General features: G+C 42.6%; 1 protein-coding gene across 2 annotated transcripts in view; it reads right to left on the bottom strand.

Annotated features, from left to right (window-relative positions):
- Positions 1-23,597, bottom strand: part of tln1 (talin 1) — an 89,489-nt gene that overhangs the window by 61,823 nt on the left and 4,069 nt on the right. The gene's annotated exons all lie outside the window — the stretch shown is intronic.

Genomic DNA, 23,597 nt, shown 5'->3' with positions numbered 1-23,597 from the left:
CAAAGTTCTGCATGTGGTTCCTGTATCTTATTTAACTAAAGAACTGTCCATTTCCTCTGGACCTGCTGGTAGACAACAGAGAAGTTAAAAAAAGATAAGCAAAAATTCAAGTATGTCAAGAATAATACTACTCTCTCTGTGAAGAAAGCAACAACACAGCCAGTTTAGTGGTTTTAGTCTGGAGGAAGAAGCAGCTTTACAGCAGAGTTCTGTTTCTGATAGAAAACCAAGACAAAGCCTTTTTCTTTCAGATGAGAGAGAAATTATATCTTCTAATCTGCATGGGAGGACATCCCACACAATAAAAATTAAGAATTAGAGCTGCTGCTCCTCCAGCCTGGAGCGGTGAGGGACGTTCTGTTCTAGTTCCCCCATTTGTGATGTCACAATCGTGTACTTTTTGAAACACCTAATTTTAAGCACAAAATTTCTAAAACCAAACACTTGACAGAAAGCAGATGGACAGGTTTATTTGTAGTGTTTAAAGTTCAAGTCCCATAGTTGTCACACACACCAGTGTGTGGTGAAAATCCTTCTCCGCACTTAACCCATCCACAGGGAGCAGTGAGCTTCAGACACAGCCACGCTCGGGAACTTTTTAGTGGTTTTTAGAAGCAGTAGAGATCCATAAAGCAACAACATAAAATGTGCTAAAGGTGACTTTTGCATAATATGTCCCCCTTAAAGGTCAACTTCACTGAAAAAAACACTTATCATTATTTCTGAATATAATCTGTCACTCTGAGTTTGTCATGTAGGCTGAACATAACTCCTACACCTATCTCCTGCATTAGCTTCTGATAGAAAATAGATGGTGAGAATCTGGGATGTGAAAATCCTCACAGCTCTACATCACACTGTCACCATAGAGTCACCCATCTTGACTCGGGACAGAAGGCTGTTGATGGTTTAGCATCCAGGAAACAGTAGAGAACGTCTAACGCTGGGATCACATCAACTGCGAAGCAAAGTTCTGCTGCTTCCTGGACGTTTGATTTTAGATGGTAAACAGTTCCATCGCTGCTCCTCTGTTCACATCAGGCGAGATTTTTCGACGAGCGCTTCTGCTCATGCCAACTGTTTTCCAACCCCTCCCACCCCACCCCCTGTGCCCTTGCTGTGTGTGTGTGTTCATTTTCATCTTCCTAATCATTTTAGATACACAAAAAGTATCACATTTATCAATTGCTGTGTTTTATTTTGAAAAATGTCTTTATTTTGTTAAATTTACCAGCTTGCCTCTTCTGTTTGGGTTTGACTTCCTGTCAGAATTGACATGGCTCACTCACAGCTCGCGAAAAATTTAGAGCACATGCCAAAACAATCGCTGCACGGCACGAGCCGTTGTGGCACTTCGCAGCTGATGTGACCGAGACCGTAGGTTAACAAGGGCGCCGAACAGAAAGGCTTGTCGTTCCGCACCGCTTCGTGGCGCATCGTCACGCTTCCGCATCTGATGTGATCCAGGCATAAGCTAGGAGAAGCTAACTGTTAGCATTAACAACTCTACCACAAGGCAGAACTCCTCCAGGCTTGTGTAATTTGTGGAGCTCAAACCTCAACCTTGCAAAGCAAACAGTCAGTGGTGGAGTTTGTTACTGTTAGCCAATTAGATGCAAGATGTTTGAATATCAGCAAAAAAAAACTCTGAATCCTGTCGTCTGAAGCTATTTTCTCCTCCAGCTCACTTCTACGTCCTTAAACTGGTGCACCGGAGCTCTTTTTCCCCAGAGTACAACTTAAAATTTTGAAGTAAATTTTTAACTTGACTTTTATTGTATAATATCTTCTTATAGTCTAGAAAGTTTTCAAGAGTCTCAAAGGTGATAAATGATAAATTAGATGCACATATACAGCCTCTTTCTGAGTCAGAGGACTCCAAAGCGCTTTACACTACAATGAATCACTCATCTATTTACACACTGATGGGTACATTATACCTACAGCTGCCCCAGGAAACACCGACAAGGGGCGAGGCTAAACTAACATTTGTGGTTTTGGATCTGGCTCAACACATGAAACTCTGAACGAGTCCACCGAATATGATGAAATGTCCCAAAGATAAAATGAAAAAAAAGTGAACATTGTAATTCTGAAGGACAACAGAAGTCCCTCAGACTCTGGTCTAATCTCCATGTGGAACCACAGTCTCACCATCCTAATCAGAAAGTTTACATTTAAATATGGAAATGTTTCACCTGTAATGCACTATTTGTTCAGCAGCTTGTCAGTAAAAATCTACACGCCTGCTTGAGTCCCTCTACTCTAGTGGTTACAAGCCTACTTACTTTAGAGTACTGTACTTGATATTCCTAATTTAACAATAGGTAACAAAAACATAGCGGCGCTGTCATGCTTTGAAAATCTAAATTTATTTGAAAAGATTATGTTTTTATTCATTCTTATCTTAAAGAGCTATTTACATTCTCAAGTATCTTAGATGCATCTTCTACTTATGTAACTGTTGGAAAGCAGAGACTGAAAAGAAATACTATTTGTTTGTTTGACTGAAAACTGGAAGTTTCCTGCAGCAGTCCTTCCTGCTTCCCTTCCTAATTAGAGCTTCTATCTAATTACTTTATTCAGTCCGTTTTTTTAGTTATTTCAGACCGAGCAGAGTCCAGGTCCGGGGTCCGTAGCGTTGTGTCCAGACAAACATGGATCTTCCACGGCTCTAAAATGACAGGGTTCTTGTGAGATCAGATGACCCAATGCCATTTCCTGTTTTTTTTAGACCCCTTTGCTGCCATAAAAGGACATTTTAGACATCTGTAAACTCCCGGCTATGATTCAGCTGGGAGCACAGAATCCTGTCTGCTATTGCTGGAGGAAAGATAAAAAACAACCAATCCAAAAGCTCGTTCACATCTTTAAAGAGCAGCATTACAAAGTTTTCCTGTTCTAGACATTCTTCTGGCTTCAGTAGCACCCATCTCATTTGTGTTAACAACACCATCAGCTTCTCTTGGTTTCTAGGTAAACGTGAGCCCAAGTGTGAGGAATTGTTTCACATTCAAACTGAAAAGTCTGCAGACTTTTTAAAAGATAGCGGAAACGTCTCCCAGTCTGCCCAGAGGAAATCAAGAGTCACAGCAGTAATTAGTGTTGTTTCAGAGGAATGAGGAAATACACTCTAGGGGAGTTCGCCTTGTTGTAAAACCACAGAAGAGACACATCTTGACTTATATTCGTCACTTTAACAAAAACATCCGTTACACCCTTTAAAAGTGGCTCAGATCACATGATCAAACAACTGCTTGTGGTACCAAACTGACACACCAGTAACTGGTTTGTAGAACAAGGCAAAAATAAAACACAAGCCTAAGTCGTTTGAATGGAGCAGCATAAAAACCTTCAGCCTGCTGTCCATCATGTCCAGACTTCCAAGATAAAAGTGACAGCAGCTGGTTGTCTCCCAAACCAAACATCCGGATGCACTCAGTTCTGTCACTATCTTACCCTCCAATGGGCTCATTAGTACAAAAGTCCACCAACAACTGAAGTTAAAAGTCTGTAAGGAAACCGTTGGTGACCAACAAACAAAGATGTGTTTCCCATGACCACGCTGACTGTTTTAGACACAATGTGCCCAACAACTACAACCTTTGTGAGCATGTTTAAAAACTGGTTTTGCTTTTAGTTTTAGAAACAACAAAACACTGAGCTTTACCCCCGTAATGACAATTGTCACAAATTAGTATCAAAACACCTGCCATATCCAGTCCTATAGATGTCTAATGCCCCCTGGTGAAGGAGGAGGAGAAGGTGGTGAGGGCCAATTTTAGTTTAATACTGTGATATAATACAAAATAAAAACTATATAATATTCAGTTTTAACTCTAAATAATAAATAGGTCAGTTACAAATGTTTTTATTATTATGGTTTTGTAACCGGATTACAGGATACAATAAGATAATTAAAAGAAAAAATAAACAAATGGGCCAATAATTAGGTTCGGGGAGAATTGGAGGTTGTTTAAGAATGACTGGAGTCACGGGTATAGCATGAAACGGTTTATATACTAAATTTTAATAATAATGGGAAATATAACACATAAAGATAACACACAAAAACAGATGAAAACAATCGACAATAGTAAAATGCTCGGTATGAGATTTGATCATATGAGTCACAAGTCAGCCGGCGTCAAGTCAAATCCCCACGCTTGGGGTGAAAGTCAGAGTCCGGTGGTGCGATTTTTTCCTACCGCACCGTTGAGATTGTTCACAGAAGAGAGCAGTCTGCTCTTCAGTTACTTGAGATGTCCTGGTTCGTTCAGTGGTTAAGGCTCGCCATCTCCCTCGTCAGGAAGAAATCCAGTTCTCGTTCCAAGTGAGTGATCATAGGAGTCAGGATCAAACCCAAGGAAAAAAAAAACCCAGCCAACGCGCTCCAACGGTTCCCTCCTACAGAGGATTGGTTCACTCTGTCGTCTCCACACAAATCGCGTTGTTCCAAGTTCCTAGCTCTTATTAGAAGGAGTCAAGTCCGCCTCTCCCTCTATCTATGCGGCACCCAAATCAGGGTTCTTCACGGCCTCGACCGTTGTTTTTTTTTCTCTCTCTCTCTCTCTCTAACCGCTCAGTCTTTGCTTTCTGTATCTGCGTGCTGCACAGCCGTTTGTCTCTCCTCTCGCTCAGCTGCGTCGCACGGTTTTATTTCGCGGAGGCGGGACTTATTTCTCTCAGCCAATGAAATTTCAGATTCCCACCTGGACCAATAGTATACAGCTTTCCTCTTCTGTTTCTGTTAGTGATGTTCAAGATTCTTGTTTTAACCGATGTTTAATATTAAACTCGTTATTTTAGTTATTCACCCTTCCAATAATTCATTATGAAATTATCTATTAGTTAATTAGATATCTATTAATTAGTATTGTTAATTTCCTTAATTTATATTTTATATTTTATCTAAATTGAGGATGGATCATATTAGTAAGCCAATTAGTTAATACCTCATTAAGGTTCTAGCTTCTGGGTTACATCCTCCCCCATTAAATATCATGCACGTCCCTGTGCATTGTTTCTACGGGGTACACAACTTCTTGAGTAAGAGAGTCAATAAAAGCTTTATTAAGTCCTTGGAAAAGGGACCTAACTACGGTCACTAGTGGATTGCCCAATTGAGAGTAAGTTAGTCTTTGAGGAGGCTGACTACTTCGTTCAGATCTCCTGACATACATCTCTGGTTGCACAGTATCATGCTCATCCGTTTCGGTTTGATTCTCAACTGAGACAGGACGAAGTGAGCTCTCTGTTTCCGACAGAGCTGATGAGCTATTCTCTAAGACTTTGGTCTTTTCAGATGTATGTGTCTGATCGTGTATGATGGGTTCAAAACTTACATCACGTTGCTGCGACTTTAGGACACCATCCAATTGAGGTAGGTTTGTGTTAGTTTCATCCCCCGTTTCTACGTCAGGTAAGTATACTTCGTTTTTTTTCGTTTTTTCAGGTAAGTATGTTGCTGCTTCTTTCACTCTTTCAGGTAAGAATGTCGCAGTTTCACTCATTCTGTCAGGTAAGAATGTTTCGGTGTTGATGCCTTTGTCAAGTAAGGACAATTCAGCATTTTCATTACCAGCTAAGGTTGGTTCCTTGCAATCCCCTGTGTGTAAGGATAGTGTGTTTTGTTGTTGAATATTATTTACCGGTCCTGAATCTGCTATGAGTTCCCTATTTGGCAAGGTGACCGCTATTTGATAGGATGGTCGGTTTAGCACTTGTGGAAGATCAGAGTGATAAAACTCATCTACCTCTTCGTCAAGTGGCTCATCTGGGTCAGGTTCTAAGGCTGAACTCTGTCTTGTATGAGGTCTGCTAGGTTTCGTAACGCGTTCTGTTTCATTTTCTAATGAAGAGAGAAAACCACAAGGCAGTAAAAGATCTCTGTGGAGTGTTCTGTTGGGTCCTTCTCCGTTCTCTGGTTTTACAGTGTATACTGGCAAGTTTTCCATCTGTTTGAGAACTATATACACTGTTTGCTCCCATTTGTCTGCTAATTTATGCTTTTCTCTTAAGCGAAGATTTCGGACTAAAACACGATCTCCCACACCTAGTGTGGACTCACGAATGTTTCTGTCGAACCGTTCTTTGTTCTTCCTCGCTGTTTTTTGAGAGTTTTTTATGACAATGTCATAACTCTGTTCCAGATGACTCTTCAGTTCTTTAACATACTGAGAATGAGTTATAGAGGGCTTGTTCAAATGCGGTAACCCAAAGGCAATATCTATAGGCAACCGAGGCTGCCTACCGAACATTAGCTCGTAGGGAGAGTATCCCGTCACGTCATTTTTTGTACAATTGTACGAGTGAGTAAGTGGTTTTACAAAATCGCGCCAGTGATGTTTCTCAGTGGCTTGTAAAGTTCCCAACATGCTGAGTAATGTACGATTGTACCGTTCAACGGGGTTGCCACGAGGGTGATAAGGGCTCGTTCTGACTTTACGGATACCAAGTAAAGAACAAAGTTCCTTGATTGTACGTGATTCGAAATCCCGTCCCTGATCACTATGAAGACGCTCAGGAAACCCGTAGTGGACTAAAAAATGTTCCCACAGGTTCTTCGCGACGGTGGTGGCTTTCTGATCTTTGGTTGGGATGGACACTGCATACTTTGTAAAATGGTCTGTAATCACTAAGACATCTTTAGTGTTCTTACTGTCTGGTTCTATGGAGAGAAAATCCATGCAAACTAACTCCATAGGTCTGGTGGTGGTAATACTCACCATTGGAGCAGCTTTGTCAGGGAGGGCCTTCCGACGGATACATCTTTCGCAAGTTTTAACTTTGATTTCGATATCACTAGCCATTCTTGGCCAGTAAAAACGGGACCGAATGAGATCTGTCGTACGTTCAACCCCAAGATGCCCCATATCATCATGTAGGCTTTGCATGACTGTTGAACGTAATGAATCAGGCAAGACTAACTGCAATGATGTCTCTGGTCCTAATTGGCGTCTCCGGTACAGTAAATCATTTTGAAACTCAAACCGTTTCCACTCTCTCAAAAGGTTAAGAACCACCGGGGGTTCTGCAATAGTATCAGTTGGCGGTTTATTGTCAGTCATAAGCAGCTGAATGACTCGGCCAATGGTTGGATCTTTCCTCTGCAAGGAGACAAGGTCAGCATGGTTATACTTGGGCACAGCAAAGAAACTGTCACTATTGTCTTCCAACTGGAATAGGTCTGGAATGGCCGCTGCAGACATGGCAAGTGACTGAACTAAACCACAAGGAGAATCAGTCTCATCCAAGACCATGTGCTTTTGGCATGTTGCCTTCACTGCTTCGGCTTGAAGTTGAAGCTCGACTTCTTTGACAGAGGATAAAAGATGAGATCGGAACTCATCTAGTCGTTGGCATTCCTCAGTGAATTTTGAGTTGTCTTCAGGTTTATCATGCAGCCTCCTAGACAGGCCATCCGCGTCAACGTTCTGTGTACCTGCACGGTATCTGATGTCAAAATTATAGGTGGACAACGCAGCTAGCCAACGATAGCTCGTTGCATCGAGTTTTGCCGTTGTTAAGAGGTAAGTTAACGGATTATTATCAGTAATGACAGTGAATGTGTTCCCATACAAATAGTCATGAAACTTATCTGTTATGGCCCACTTTAAGGCTAGAAACTCCAACTTGTGCGCAGGGTACCTAGTTTCACTAGAGCTTAAACCGCGACTTGCATAAGCGATTACCTGTGTGACACCGTTTTGCACTTGGTATAGCGCTGCACCGAGTCCGGTCGTACTAGCATCTGTGTGTACTAGATATGGGAGTTTTGCGTCAGCGTAGCCAAGAACTGGCGAAGTGGTAAGTTTTTCAATAATAGTTTGAAAGGACTTCTCACAGTCTTGGCTCCAACGATTCCCAAAGGGTTCTTTGGGGTTCAAGTACTTTGATCTACATGGTGGTGTTTTAAAGTTTTTCCGTTTGGGTGGATAACCAGCCGTGAGAGATGTTAGTGGCTTGACAATATTTGAGTAATCTTTAACGAAGCGTCGGTAATAACCGGTAAATCCTAAGAAAGATTGGAGTTCCTTCAAAGTCTGAGGCTTCGGCCATGTTTTGAGTGCTTCCACCTTATCTGGATCGGTTTTTATGCCATCTCGAGATACTATATGTCCAAGATAACGCACAGATGTCTGGAAAAAACGACACTTATCTGGTGATAGCTTGAGTCCGTATTCTCTAAGCCGTTCAAGAACGTGAGAAAGTCTGGTTTCGTGTTCTTCCAAGGAGTTGGAAAAGACGATCAAGTCGTCTAGGAAAACTAACACTTCCTTCAGATTAATGTCCTTCATACACTTTTCCATAACCCGTTGGAAAGTGCTTGGAGCATTTGTTATTCCTTGTGGCATACGGTTAAATTCATAAAACCCAAACGGGCAAACAAAAGCAGTTTTAGGTTTATCCTTTTCACACATCTCTATTTGATAGTAACCTGACTTGAGGTCCATCACAGAAAACCACTGTGATCCAGCGAGAGCAGAAAAGGACTCCTCCAAGTTAGGCAGGGCATATGCGTCGCGAATGGTTTGCAGATTAAGCTTTCTATAGTCTATACATAGACGTACCTCACCATTCTTTTTCCGAACTACCACTATTGGTGAGGCAAATGGAGACTCCGACTCTCTTATTATACCGGTTTCCAAGAGGGCTTCCAAATGTTTTCTCACGGCTTCATAATCATGTGGAAGGATCGGCCGAGATTTCTGTTTGAATGGGGTCTCGTCTTTTAAGTTGATGTGATGTCTTATCTGTTGTGTATGACCAAAATCAAGATCGTGGTGCGAAAACACATCGGAGTAAGTGTTAAGTTTGTTGGTGATCCTCCCTTTCCATTCTTCGGACAAGGGCGAAGTACCGAAGTCAAAACTGAGAAGAGGGTTTGAAGGTGAAGTCTGTTGCTGCGAACTACACGCCGCAAGTACTTTCTGATCACTTTTGTCAGGTTCTGGATATGGCATAACACGATCGGCTTTAACTAACTCAGCGATCACACAGTTAGTGGGTAATGTGATGTCATGGTTAGTTTCGTTTCTTAGTACAACAGGTACTTTGTATGGACCATGTGAAGGTAAGGAAATGAGGCAACAGTCTACAATTATACCCCCTGGTAGAGAACCATTGGTGGGTTGTTCAATGAGTGCATAAGGCTCATGCTTGTTTTGGCTGGGTTGCATAAACCCTTCTAGTAACAGTTTTTTATTTGCAGGGAGAACTTCTTGGGTTCTCCCTCGAAGCTTCACCACACCAACTCGTCCATCTTTGCTTTGTTTTTTTCTGACTGCTAAGGCTTTTAGCACGTGTTGGTACCCATAAGAGAGTGCCTTGGAATCAGGTAAGTTATTGGCAGACAATTGCTCATACAAAGGATCGAGTGTGTTTGTGCCAATGAGTAGTGGTGTATCAGAGTTTGAGCTTATATCCGGAACCACTAACGCAAGGGTAGGTAACTCAAGTCCAGACTGATCGAGCTCTTTTGGAAATGTGACACTTATCTCTATGTATCCTAAATAAGGAACTGCTTGACCGTTTGCGCCCTCGACTTCTAACAGATTACTGATGGGTTTAATTGAGAGGTCAGGTAAGTGTTCTTGGTAAAAAGAATTGGCAATGGTGGTTACCTGGGACCCTGAATCCAGTAAACAATTACATTCAACACTGTTAACTGAGACTGTAGCTGTGCATCGCCCACCCACTAATCTTTTGGGAAGTTTTGGCACTGAATGAGCATGAACTGGCTTGCAAAAAAGTCTCTCTGTCCTTTCCTTAGAGGGACTTGGTTCTACTTTAGCACCTATCTGTCCCACGATAGGAGCTTCTACCGGTTTAAAGGAGGAGACTGAGCAATTGGCTTTGACATCTCCCACTCGCGCTGCTTCTGTCTAAGAGCAAGTCTTTTAGTTGCAACTAGTGCTGGATTTGGCTCGTTGCTATAGCTAGAAGCTATGTGCCCATCTTCTCCGCACTTAAAACAGTATCCAGGCTTTGGTCTGGGCACCACTGCTGTTATCTGCTGAATCTGTTTGGGCTCATCTGGAATTTTAGTCCCCACACGGGGTTTTGACTCTTTTTGAGTTTTCTTTGCCTTTTTATCTGTGTTGTTAACCTTAAGCTGTGCAATTTGGCTCCTGAGCTCAGCGATTTGTTTGCGTAAGTCATCACAGTTATCATCTATTTCCAGTTCACAAGTGTTTTTACTCTGAGAGCATGTTGTTTGCACATTTGAATACACTCTAGTTCGTTGTGCCCCTAAGTGTTGTTTCATGCGTGCTGCTTTAGTAGCCTGTTTGTCTTCTTCAGTGCGCAGTTTGAGGAGAAGTGCTGTAAAATGAGGCGGGTTGTCTTTCTTTTGTTCGAGTTGCAGGTTTGAAATCAGCGAGCTGTCCCAACAGCCTCTGCAAAACTGCTTGAGCAGCTGCTGGTCGGCGTCACTGGAGGAAATTCCATTCCTCTGAATAACTAGGTTTAACAAGGTGTATAACCTCTGAAAGTAATCGGAAGGTTTTTCACCACTGTCCTGGTTTGTGTTTAAGAAGCGAGCAAAGAGCTCGTCGCCGTCTTCGACAGCTGCGTAAGCTGAATCGAGATGTTCAAGGTACGTTTCCGGGTCGGATTTTGGACTAAGAGCTTTAACGATGCTCGCTGCTGGGGCTGACAGACTCTCCACGATTCTTCGTACAATTTGGGACTTGGTGAGTGAAGGATCATTCATGCATAACACTACACTACTACGCCAAGTATCATAGTCAGTTTCAAAAGAAGGGTGTGGAACTCGCCCTGAGAACGGTTTTAGTCTGTATTGTGAAGTAGGCGGAGGGATAACCTCACTGCTTTTAACAATGTGTTCCACAATAACTCGCTGAACCTCAGGTGTGTTTAAAAGATTTGGTGGAATGCAAGGGTTTTGTTTTCCAGTCTCTGTAGGTGGACAATTGTCCTTTGAGTTGTTCATATAGTTAACTTCTGGTGTTAAAGGCAGGGAATATGTAACTTGGTCACTATGGAGCATTGGCTCTGGTTCAGTGACTGGTTCAGATGCATGGGTATCCCTTCCTAAAGATTCCCCAATTTTTGCCAGTTCCTCCATTAGAAGGTCTTTAAATGATTGATTGCTACGCGCAGCTATGTCCCTGAGCTCTGACAGATAGGCATCAGTGGCAGATGTGCTAGTTTCTAGACTGTACGCGCTGGCTAGGTCTTGAATATGAAAGAAAACATCTGGGTTCCTAGTACAAGGTTTGTCATAGGGTAAACATTGTTTCTTTAATTCCTTAACAGTGGCTTCATGTTGAAACTCCACAATAATCTGATCACAGTTTGGTAACTTAATGCGCCTGTTAACTGGTCCGAATCCTTCCATAAACCCAAAGACTTCGTTATCAAGGTCTGTATCAGTTAACCCACTGATTAAAACAGCATTTGAAACTTTGACCTTTTCTGTTTTCACAACTTCCATTTTAAAACACTCAAAAGTACCAATAATGCCAAAATGGCAAACCACTGTGACCTCCAGGCACTCTTATGATGTCAGTCAATGGTTAGCTAAGGTAACAACTCTACAATTCTCCTGGCTGGCTCGCCAAGTTTTATGTAACCGGATTACAGGATACAATAAGATAATTAAAAGAAAAAATAAACAAATGGGCCAATAATTAGGTTCGGGGAGAATTGGAGGTTGTTTAAGAATGACTGGAGTCACGGGTATAGCATGAAACGGTTTATATACTAAATTTTAATAATAATGGGAAATATAACACATAAAGATAACACACAAAAACAGATGAAAACAATCGACAATAGTAAAATGCTCGGTATGAGATTTGATCATATGAGTCACAAGTCAGCCGGCGTCAAGTCAAATCCCCACGCTTGGGGTGAAAGTCAGAGTCCGGTGGTGCGATTTTTTCCTACCGCACCGTTGAGATTGTTCACAGAAGAGAGCAGTCTGCTCTTCAGTTACTTGAGATGTCCTGGTTCGTTCAGTGGTTAAGGCTCGCCATCTCCCTCGTCAGGAAGAAATCCAGTTCTCGTTCCAAGTGAGTGATCATAGGAGTCGGGATCAAACCCAAGGAAAAAAAAAACCCAGCCAACGCGCTCCAACGGTTCCCTCCTACAGAGGATTGGTTCACTCTGTCGTCTCCACACAAATCGCGTTGGTTCCAAGTTCCTAGCTCTTATTAGAAGGAGTCAAGTCCGCCTCTCCCTCTATCTATGCGGCACCCAAATCAGGGTTCTTCACGGCCTCGACCGTTGTTTTTTTTTCTCTCTCTCTCTCTCTCTAACCGCTCAGTCTTTGCTTTCTGTATCTGCGTGCTGCACAGCCGTTTGTCTCTCCTCTCGCTCAGCTGCGTCGCACGGTTTTATTTCGCGGAGGCGGGACTTATTTCTCTCAGCCAATGAAATTTCAGATTCCCACCTGGACCAATAGTATACAGCTTTCCTCTTCTGTTTCTGTTAGTGATGTTCAAGATTCTTGTTTTAACCGATGTTTAATATTAAACTCGTTATTTTAGTTATTCACCCTTCCAATAATTCATTATGAAATTATCTATTAGTTAATTAGATATCTATTAATTAGTATTGTTAATTTCCTTAATTTATATTTTATATTTTATCTAAATTGAGGATGGATCATATTAGTAAGCCAATTAGTTAATACCTCATTAAGGTTCTAGCTTCTGGGTTACAGTTTCATATTTTAGGCATTAAGGGGTAAATTACTTTTACATGATGTTTATAAACATGGTCCAGTCTGACTGATGTTTATGAATCCTACTAGGAAGTCTCCTCTTCATCCCAGTTTATAAGCACCAGAGATTGCTGTCGGTGTTAGCATTCACAAACGTTTAAACAGGGTTTATAAAATAGACTGGTAATGCAGAAATAGTAAAAAAGCTTTGACTGGTGGAAGGGTTTTGTCATTCATTAAGACACCAGCGTTTCCAAGATGATTGGAACAGAGTGTGATGATGTGGCAGAGGGTGGGTCTGCTGCTTACTGATTTTTATTCCTCTAAAGATGGTGAGGTACAAAAGTTGTTCTACAGAAGATCTGAACACACAGAAGAAGATGAAACACAAGGAAAGACGTCTGGTGTGACCCAATGACCTGGTGATACTGGGCTGGGCTCTGCTGTCGAAAACCAAAAGTGGTTCTTTGTCCTTTTATATCTAGAAAACTGGCAGAGAACCTCTGAGGTAGAAACCCTTCAAGTGAAACTCAAAAAAATAGTAATTCAACTCAAAAGTTGAAACTAAAATATGAGACAGACTCATCACATGCAAATCCAGATATTTCAAGCCTTAATTTGTTATAATTGTGATGATGCTGCAGACATCACACTGTACCTTTAGCTTTAGCCAATAGCAATGGCTGCTTCAAATTCAACTGCAGTGCATACTTTTACCCTCAAGAGGGCGCAACACCAATGGTTTAAGCTAAAAATACATGCCAAAATAATGACTGCACGTGACTACAGTAGGGATATCCCGATTCAACATTTTCACTTCCTATACGATACCGATATTGCAGCCTTCAGTATTGACCGATGCCGATATCAATCTGAAACAACATCAGCACAAATCACACATACTTTTACCTATTTCATGGTGTGGAAAGTATGAAAGACTTGTGAGAACAAATACGTATGAAAATAATCCTCATGCAGTTTTTTGTGATGCTGCTTCAAATGCACAATGGGGACAGATGTATTAAACTTCCCCGGTTCTGTTCCACCCATCGACATACATATATGGACAATGGGTTTCCATAGACTCCAATAATAAGTTTTTGTACTAAAATGGGAGGTGGCCATCATCGTCATTTTGACCGTGTCACAGGTTCTGTCAAGCCCAGACAATTCCATAAAAGGGAAGAGAGGTGGAGCTGAGGGTGGGGCTGTAAGGCTGGGATCAACTGATGACACCCGGTCGAACTAGCTACAAGCTAACCTGTAGCTAACCCAAAGCTAATACGGAGGTGGGAGCTAAGCTAATGGAGGTAGCAACCTAGCTACACCCAGAGTTAACTGTGCACAACACCAGAGCTTCTGAGTCAGAGATACGCCGGGCTGACCGCTGGGTAAAACCGGGTGGAACACAGAGGTCTCCAAGACCTCCACAAGCGCCGCTGCGATCTGAGATGCGCAGAGCTGCCGCTGGGGAGAGCCAGGTGGAAAGGTTTCCATCCCAGAGCTCCAAAAGCCATCAGCCCGCGCAGCAAACAGAAGCCGCGATCAGACAGAGATGCGCAGAGCTGCGGGGAGGGGAGGAATGGGTGGAAAACATCGGTCTCCCGAGAGCTCCACAAGCCGATAGTCGGAACCCAGCTCCACCAACATGTTATATTTCAACCCATTTTCTAAAGTGCAGCATTATGTTAAATGCACTGGGTTTTACCCTATTACATTTAAATTCCATGGTTAAATAGTACATGTTAAAATCTAAGCTCAGCCCGGCAGTGACCTAAAATACATAAATATAATTTTACTTACCGAAAAAAATGAAGTGGAGACTCCTTAGATGCTCTATTAGTGCAATTAATGCCACAGCAAGTCATTTTGTCCAACAATTGCACAAAAAATATCCAAAGAAGAATACACAAACACAGATTCAAAATCCCGGAGCAGTTTCCAAGCCAGACCGAGGCTCTACTGAGGCCTTTCCACGGAGCTAGCTCTGTGGTCACGTGGGTCTGATGCTTATTAATTATACAGAATTTTAGTCTTTTAATACACTTAAACAGAAGAGTGAGAAAAAAATTCACCCCCCTCAGAGTTGTCATGAGTGTAAACTAGATCATTTAAACAAAAAACAAGTTTTGGTACCAGGCTGTAAACATGTTTATTTCTGCTGTGAAATTGGTATTTTTAACATGGGAGTCAATGAGGATTTGCTCGCTTCTGACACCAGCCCCCAGCGGATGAGGGTGGAACTGCAATTTTTGGTACTTCCGGGTTGGGACCAATTTCTGAGCCGCATTGTGGGGGCTTGGTTCCAACACAGGAAACGTGTGCATGACTAGTGTTGCACTGAGCCACACTGAAAAATACTGCCACACGGCTCTTGTTTCTTGCTACTTCGCTAGCATGCACTGTTCTGACTACGTGGGCTTTGCATGCTGGATCTAGGCGTTGCTGGATAGATTTGCTGGAATGGAATTTAAAGCAGAACGGACTGCATATACTGTATCAGATACTTTTGATGCACTCAGATAAGACTCTACCACTGACTGTTTGCTTTACAATGTCGGCAGCAGTAGCTCAACAGGTTGAGCGGGTTGTCCAGTAATCAGAAGGTTGCAGGTTCGATCCTGGCTCCGGACAGAGAATTCTGCTGTTGTGTCCTTGCCTGCTGGTGGTGGTCGGAGGGACCGGTGGCGCCAGTGCTCGGCAGCCTCACCTCTGTCAGTGCGCCCCAGGGCAGCTGTGGCTAAATCATAGCTCATCACCATCAGTGTGTGAATGTGTGTGTGAATGTGTGTGTAAAGCGCTTTGGAGTCCTTACTCTGGGAGTCCTTACTCTGGGAGGCGCTATACAAGTGTGGGTCATTTATCATTTATCTCCACAAATAACACAAGCCTGGAGGAGTTCTGCCACGTGGTGGAGTTGCTGATGTTAACTGTTAGCTACTGCTAGTCAAGACGTTCTCTGCTGTTTTCTGGACACTAAACTAACAACAGCCTTCCCCATTGTGAGTCAAGATGGGTGAATCCATGAATGTTAACTCATTTACTGCCATTGTTATAAAAATCATCTTTTTAAATCCAACCGCTCGCTGCCATTGACGACTTAAGTTGTCATTTGCATTTTTTTTAACTGGGCGGGTGTTGGAATGAGCCCCCGCACCGTGAGAATAAGCATCAGCAACAGCTCTAAAGCTGATCTTCATCCGTGTACGTCATATGTCACATGATCAGGAAGCAGAAAATCCATATATTAGGAGATCGTTTTGGACCGCTGCTGTGAAAAAAGCGAGGCGCAAACCGGAAAAGCTTCTGCAGCTCACAATTCGACAACAGATTATGAAAGAACGGATAACACTCGAAACACTCCGATTCTTCCTGATGTAAGAATTTAGTCTACTTTTTGTTTTGGTAGTTTTGGCGTTGACATCCTAGAGCACAACGTTCTGTAACTCTGTTCAAAGAACAGTAAAAACTCTCAAAAACGCTGGCAGCCAGGGGTTTTTCTGATCAGGAAACGGCTGGCAGTAAATGAGTTAAGGCTGTTCAAATCCTAGAGTTTCACCGTCTATTTTCTATCAGAAGCTAACGTAGGAGATAGGTGTAGGTGACTATTTTCATGTTCAGTCTGCAAGAAAAACTGATAATCAAAAATACCTTTAGGTAAAAGCCTATTCTGAATTACAGAAACCTTCAACAGCTTCAAGCAAGTTTTTAGTTTTGTGTCCAGGGATCAGACTGCCAATGCTCAAGCCTTGATCTGCTACCCGATCCACATTGCACCAGACCCTTCATGTTCCTCCTGCAGGTGATGGGTCTACAGATGGATGAGCCCATGTATCCGGTTCGGGCTGGGCCCGGCCGGGCCCCATGGGTGAAAGCCCGGCCACCAGGCGCTCGCTCACAGGCCCCAACCCCAGGCCTGGCTCTAGGGTGGAACCCTGGTTACCCTCCGGGCCAGGTACGCTGGCTATTTGATCTTACTCCCATGAAGATTCTTCTGAACCGCACTTTGTCCCACCCTTCACCTAGGACCAATTTGCCATGGGTGACCTTACCAAGGGGCACAAAGTGCCCCAGAAAGCATAGCTCCTAGGATCCTTAGGGCACTCAAACCCCTCCACCACGGTAAGGTTGCGGTTCAAGGAGGAGGTGTTTCAGGCATGTCCGGCCAGCAGGAGGCCCCCTGGTCGACCCAGCACACGTTGGAGAAAGTACATCTCCGAACTGGCCCAGGAACACCTTGGGGTGCTGCCGGAGGAGCTGTTTGAGGTGGCCGGAGAGAGGACGGTCTGGAACTCCCTATTTGGGATGCTGCCCCCACGACCCGGACCCGGATAGGTGGAAGAAGACGAGACAAGAGACGAGCTTCAAGTTGAATTTAACCCAAAAAGAGTAATAATAACGATCAGTCTGAAATACAAACCCTGAAGTGAAACTTATATTAATAAACTATAAACTAGAATAAACTAGAGCTCGGTCTCACAGTGACATCAGATCTTTTGTTTTAGATACTCGAGTCCTCCCCGGCATCCCCAACCCTCGGGATCAGAAAAAACCAGCAGACTGTTGTTGGCTGTCTTTTCCATAGGAGAAAAAAACAACTAAGAAGACAATTGTGTAACTCTGGTATTGTTTTTGAACAGCTTATTATGTTGTCATAAATCATAATAAACCAAGTTTCAGGAGACTGGGAGTCACCCTGTCAGCTAGCAGAACCTCCCAGAACCTTCTGCTTTTGTGGATGCTAATTAAAAGTTAGGGGGATGGACCACAATGGTAGACATGCCTCTTGTTTTCCAAGTGCTGTTCTCATCAAACTTTAGGTTTGTTTAGAACTAAATGCAATCAAGTCGAGCTTGTTTCCAACGGATTGACGTCTCACATTCACCTTGATTCTTCAGGTGTAGATTATATTAGTCTGTCACATACATGAGCAAACCCTCTGCAGGTCTGTGACACAGATGGTGGTTTTTGCTTCTCATTTTCTGGTTGATCATTTAAGGTCTGGAACAATGTAAAAGCTGTTTTAATGATTATTTCTGATTGTAATCAGTCACTAAGTTTTTCGTGCAGGCTGAACATGAAAATAGTCTCCTACACCTATTTCCTGCTTTAGCTCCTGATAGAAAATAGACAGTGAAACTCTAGGATTTGAAAATGACAGATCTGTGTCACACTGTCACAACACTCGTGGACTCGCCCATCTTGGCTCGCAACGGGGAAGGCTGTAGTTGTTTTAGCATCTAGTAAACAGCATTGAGCTGCCTCGGCTAGCAGAAGCTAACCGTTAGCATTAGCAACTCAACCACACGGCAGAGGCTCCTCCAGACTTGTGTTCCTGGAGATGCAACCATTCCTAATCAGATTCTGCACGGATCGATAAGGAATCAGTTTTTTCTGAAAATACTCTAAATGCAGCAAAACACAGTATCTCTAAAAAAGTGGTGAAGAGATGAAAATAATACATCTTTCTTTTATCGTTCATTGGAAATACATGTGTTGGGAGTCATGCAAGGCAGCAAATGAGTAAGCAGAGTTTGTGTCTCAGAGAATTCAGCTCTCCCACTTCCTGTGTTACCTCTTGACCCCGTCACCAGCCATGCTGATTGTGCTGCTGCACAATGCTGCAGGCTCCGCTACAGAGGCTGAGTGGGTGGGTGGAAACCTAAAAGCACCTCATGATGGGATTCTGATTCACAGGGCTGAGATGCTGTTTTAAAATCATTATTGTTGCATGTTGATGCATCTTTCAGCCACCTTAAAGCAAAGTACTTAAATGAACCAACATTTATTTATTATTATCTACCGTTTGTCAAACAAAATTGTTTTTAATTTTAAAAAGCACTAACAGCTTTTATACAACATTAATTGTGAACTTTATCTTCATCGACCTGATCTAAGACTATGAGACCCACCTGCCAGCCTGATTAGCTTCTGCACAAATGATTTTTCCACTGAATCAAGTGTGCTGGAGTAGAGGAACAATGAAGACATGCTGGACACCGTCCTTCAAGGACCAGGGTTGAGAGCTAGTGGTCTAGAGGGAAACTACAGCTTGGAAGAAAGTTGTTTTTCCCAGCAAGACAACGGTCCTACACATCCACATAAAGCTCTTCACAAATAGGAGGAACTGAGTATTTCAGTGTCCAGATATTCTGGTCTGATTGTCTGACTCAGAGCTGCGTCTCATTTCGTCTATCGGTTATGTTTTTAATTAATTTGTTTAGTAACAATTCTGTCTTAGAAATTTAAACGGGCTTTGGTTGCCGATAACTGTGATAAAAGCTGATTTGTACTGATGAAGGTGTAACCGGTGAAAACAAAAGGAGGGTAAAGAAAGCATCATGAGAAGGAACACTTTTAATAGAGATTCTAAAACCTCTTTTTATGGCCTTTCTCTCAACCAGAGCTGGTAAATATGAAGACATGTATATCGATTTAGACACTACTGGAACTGGCCCAGTTACAGCAACCTTGGTGTGAAGATAGTTTATTATTTTCTTTATTCTCTTTGTTTTGTGGTCAGGCAGAGTTACTCTGACAGAACCATATAAAGAGACCGCTGCTCACAGTCGTTTCTCTGCAGCCCTGTGGAGGAATTCCATTCTGCACTGAAAACATGAGCGGAGTCCAAGAAGAGAGGCTTCACTCAGACTTAGCTCACCACCAGCCAATGTAAGAAGTTGAACTTACTCCAAAAGTAACATAAAAATATGACAGAAACTCTAAGGCAGAGGGAAGATAACACGTTAGCATCTGTTTCAACCCAGGAGCATTCTGCAAAAACAGCCTGGAACCAATCCGATCATATCTAAGTGAGGTAGTCTTTCAGAGCATTTTAAGTTTAGAAACACTCTAAACTGTTTTCCACACATTTTATTACCAGGATCTGTCATAAGAGTTTAAATGATTGCCATCTCATTACACTGTTGTTTGTGATGACAATGGTAGAAGTTTTGTTTCTCCCAGTGCCTCTTAGTGCAGCTCGTGTATGTTTATGGTAAGGGCGTGGAACTTTTTATCTAAAGAGGAACATATTAGAACTGCTTTAAAGTTATCTTTAATTTATACAAAACATGTATATGAAGTTTGCACAAAATCCTTCTCACGTGAAGATATTTCAGAAGTTTTATTCTTCAGTTTCGGTACCTTCCAGAATGAGCCGTTTCAGGGCTCTGTCACTTTAAGAAAACAAGCTGGAGCTGGCCACGCCCACCTATCCCTGCTTAAGGTTGGTTTATGCTTGACGCGTCCGCGAGGTCAGCACGGCTCCGCGCGGAAAAGTTGCGTCATTTTAACAACCACGCGCCTCCGCACGGCCCAAACTTTCTGCGCCGCGCACCTAGGAAATTTTCTAACCACGCGGACGGTCGGATGCGGAAAAACATGGCGGCCTGGCAAGAACTAGTATGGCAGAGGTTTGTAAATACAGACATTTGTATGATTCAGCTCTCAGAGATCACCGTGATCAACATGTTGTTAATAACTCTTGGAGAGAAATAGCTCGCACTGTCGGAAAAGACGAGAACGCTGTTAAAAAAATGCTGGAATGCCATGTTGTAAACAGTAATTTTTACTTCTACTATGGTGTAGTGTTGGATGCATGCCGTAGAGCTCCATGCTGCACCGTTCAGTTTGGGAGAATATTGGCTCACCGCAGAGACAAGCCGCATGAACCATAAACACTGCGAGTTGTGAAGCCTGTTCCAGCCGCGAGCCGCATCACCAAGCGGAAAGTAAATGCGTCAAGCATAAACCAAGCTTTAGGCTGCAATGAGCCAAGAAGCTCTGATATCTGGGAGGGGCTAGGAGTACAGCTCCTGCTCCTCCAGCCTTGAGAAGGGAGAGGTGGTTCTATGCTAATGTCCCCGATTGTGTTGTCATAACAAGAGACATTTTGAAATGGCTTGTTTTATACACATAATTCCTAAAACTAAAGACTAACAGAAAAAAGATGGATGGATTCTTTTCACATTTAGAGTGTTCATAGAGGCATCACAAAAGGTGGGTTTAGCATAATGTGTCCCCTTAATCTGCACAGGTTTGTTTTGCAGAATCCACACAAAGTTATTTTGAAAAGTTGTGATCTTAGCTTTGTTCATGATTTGAAGCAAGACAAACCCATGACTTAGCTGAATCTATTTTTATGTTTAACTTCCCCTTTTAATCTTTTGTCTTTTACTGTAGTTCTGATGCTGCTGCACACTCTGAGGCAGTGGCTCTGTTGACACTCTGTTGAGCCTAGAGGGGAGTTGGGGAAGGGTCAGGTAAGTACTAGCCTGGCCTGCCAGACTCCTCCTCTGTTTAATTCTGCACAGAGAAAGGGTCTGGGAACTCTCCTATTCAAATAACCCCACCCCGTGAGAATTTTAACCGAGCCAATCAGCTCTGAGTATCGTACATCACACACCATAACGCCAAGTTTGTCATAAACATGGCGACTGAAGCGGGATTCGCTGCGGCTTTTTCCTCTGTTCTAAATGATTTGAACATGTCTTTAAAACCACAACAAGTAGAAGCGCTAAAAGCCTTTCTTCTAAACAAAGATGTTTGCGCTGTCGTCTATAACGTGATGAAGGAGCTGTTCCAACCAAGATCATTTAATCTTTTCCACAGTCCTTTTGACGCAGCGCCAGAGTGTATGAAACAGCCTCAAGGTCATGCATTCACTTCTAAACTGTTTACATTCCAGCGATGAAGACAGAAGATGAAGACTGCTTTCTTATCTTTTATTAAAAACCAAAGAACTCTATTTTCAATAAAAGCTAATCAAAACAACTGTTAGTCAATAATAACCATGTGAATGATCTGTGAAATCACAATGTTATGATTAATATGTTTTAATAAGTAAATGACTTATTCTAGCCACTAGACACGCTGATACACGAAAGTAAATAATCACATGACACATTCCTGTCGCAAATCCAATCAGAACCTTCACGTCTGAAGCGTGGCAGAGTCTCTGTGGTGTTTATTTAATCTTTCAGCTGTGATTCGTCCAGAATCATAGACATCAAGATTAATAAAACAGCCCAATGCCATTTTAAGTTCAGTATTCAGCCAGATCTCAAGATCCCCTGATGTTCATCGCATGCTAAGTGAAGTATGGACAGGCCATCTATACTTCCCTTTTTAAGCTAGAACTGCCAAGCTGGGAAATCCTGTCGTTGTTATCAACAAAACAACGGTTCCTTCAGAATAAAAGCTGAACCCGCTGACCCAAAGGGGGGTCCCTTTTGACGCTGTGAAACACCTGTCGCTTTTTACCTGGAGACTATCCAAAGACTGGTTTGTCGTGCTGTCGACGCTGTTTCATCGGCTCCAGTACCAGAGGAGGGTCCGTGGACCTGGCATCCTGATCCGTACGGGAGTCTCACTGAAGGGTATGTAGAGTGACATAAATGTCGTCTCATGTGTTTTTATGACCACGGTTCAAACGTTGATCAGTTAGGAGCAAAACATCATCTCCCACTCAGACTTGCTTCTCCAGAACGGAGGTTCTGAACTGACATCGCACCAACACACACTTCACCTCACATTCCATTCCTCAAGCATCCATCATTAGAGAGTTAGTTCTGTTAAACTGTTTAAAATCATTTAGATAATAAATTTTCTTAAACGTTTGAAAGTCTCTCGCTCCCTCTTCTCTTGTCTCTCAGTTCATGCAAAGTGTTTATTTAATTTCCCTGTAATAAAAAGAACCAATCTTCTGATTTAAATAGCCCAGTGTCCATTAGATGGGGTCCATACTAGATATGGATCTTTAATGTCTATGGTTGTTAATTAAATTGTAACTCTTTAACCCTACACGTCAGACTCCATTTTTACTACAGCTAAAAAAAACTACAGCGTTGCCGATGTCACACACAGCGACGCTCAGTTTCTCATAAACAACTAAGACAGCGGCGGAGTTCACTGTGACTCTTTCCTCTGTTCTAAATGACTCAGATGTCTTTAAAACCACAAGTAGAAGTGCTAAAAGCACTTCTTCTAAAAAAATAAAAGTTGTTTGCGCCGTTGCCAGACGCTATTTTTTACAATAACTAGAAAATTACAGCATCATGCGGTACAGTCGGGATTTCCGTCTTTTTTCTGATTGGTCATTTTTGAGCTGCCTAGTCCCGCCCCTCAAGTGCCTCTCGGCCTGTGAGTTACCAGACTCTTTCTCTGTGCAAAATTCTACAGAGGATGAGTCTGGCAGGCCAGGCTAAGTAAATACATCACCTACATGACCTCTATTTATGCCACTGCAAACTATGAGGTGAAAATATTTTACCTTTTTCAGATATTTTTTTCAAACTGCATTAATTTCCCTTAAAGTTTAATGTGATGGTAAAATGATGCAAGCCTCCTGTCTGCTTTGACTGAACCACACGGGTTTCTAACACTAGTCTGAGTGGACCACTGTTCTGCATCTCAGACAGATGATTTCCAGTGCTGACGTAACAGCAGCATATGTGGCCAAATATGGCTGAGACAAAACGCCACTGTTTATTCTGTGCAGCATGTTGTAAAGACATGCTGCTGTGGTGGTGACACTGGTGAGAAGCAGCGAGCAACCACTATGCAACACTCATTTGATCTGTCACATTCAGAGAGCACGAGGAGCTCTGAAGCAGCTGACATGGACCTGGATGTCTGGAGGAAATGAAACCTGTTGTTTCTATGCCAGACTCACTGCCACCAAAGTGCTGAAGCAACAGATTCATCTACAGAAGGACAGCCTGATGCTGACCACCACTTTCTTTTTGCCACAATAAAAAAACACTCAAAAAAGAACGTTGCTCAAACCTTACAACTACCTTCTCCCTCGCATTATCCACAAACACAATGTTCTTAATAAAAAAGTATCTGATTGCACTAATGACTGCAATCACCACACTATGGTTTTAATGATTATTATGAC

The sequence above is a fragment of the Nothobranchius furzeri genome, chromosome 6 (genome assembly GCF_043380555.1).
Source record: "Nothobranchius furzeri strain GRZ-AD chromosome 6, NfurGRZ-RIMD1, whole genome shotgun sequence".
In the NCBI taxonomy this organism is placed as follows: domain Eukaryota; kingdom Metazoa; phylum Chordata; class Actinopteri; order Cyprinodontiformes; family Nothobranchiidae; genus Nothobranchius; species Nothobranchius furzeri.
The sequence above is the reverse complement of the archived record's forward strand: the minus strand, read 5'-3'. Positions and strand labels throughout refer to the sequence as shown.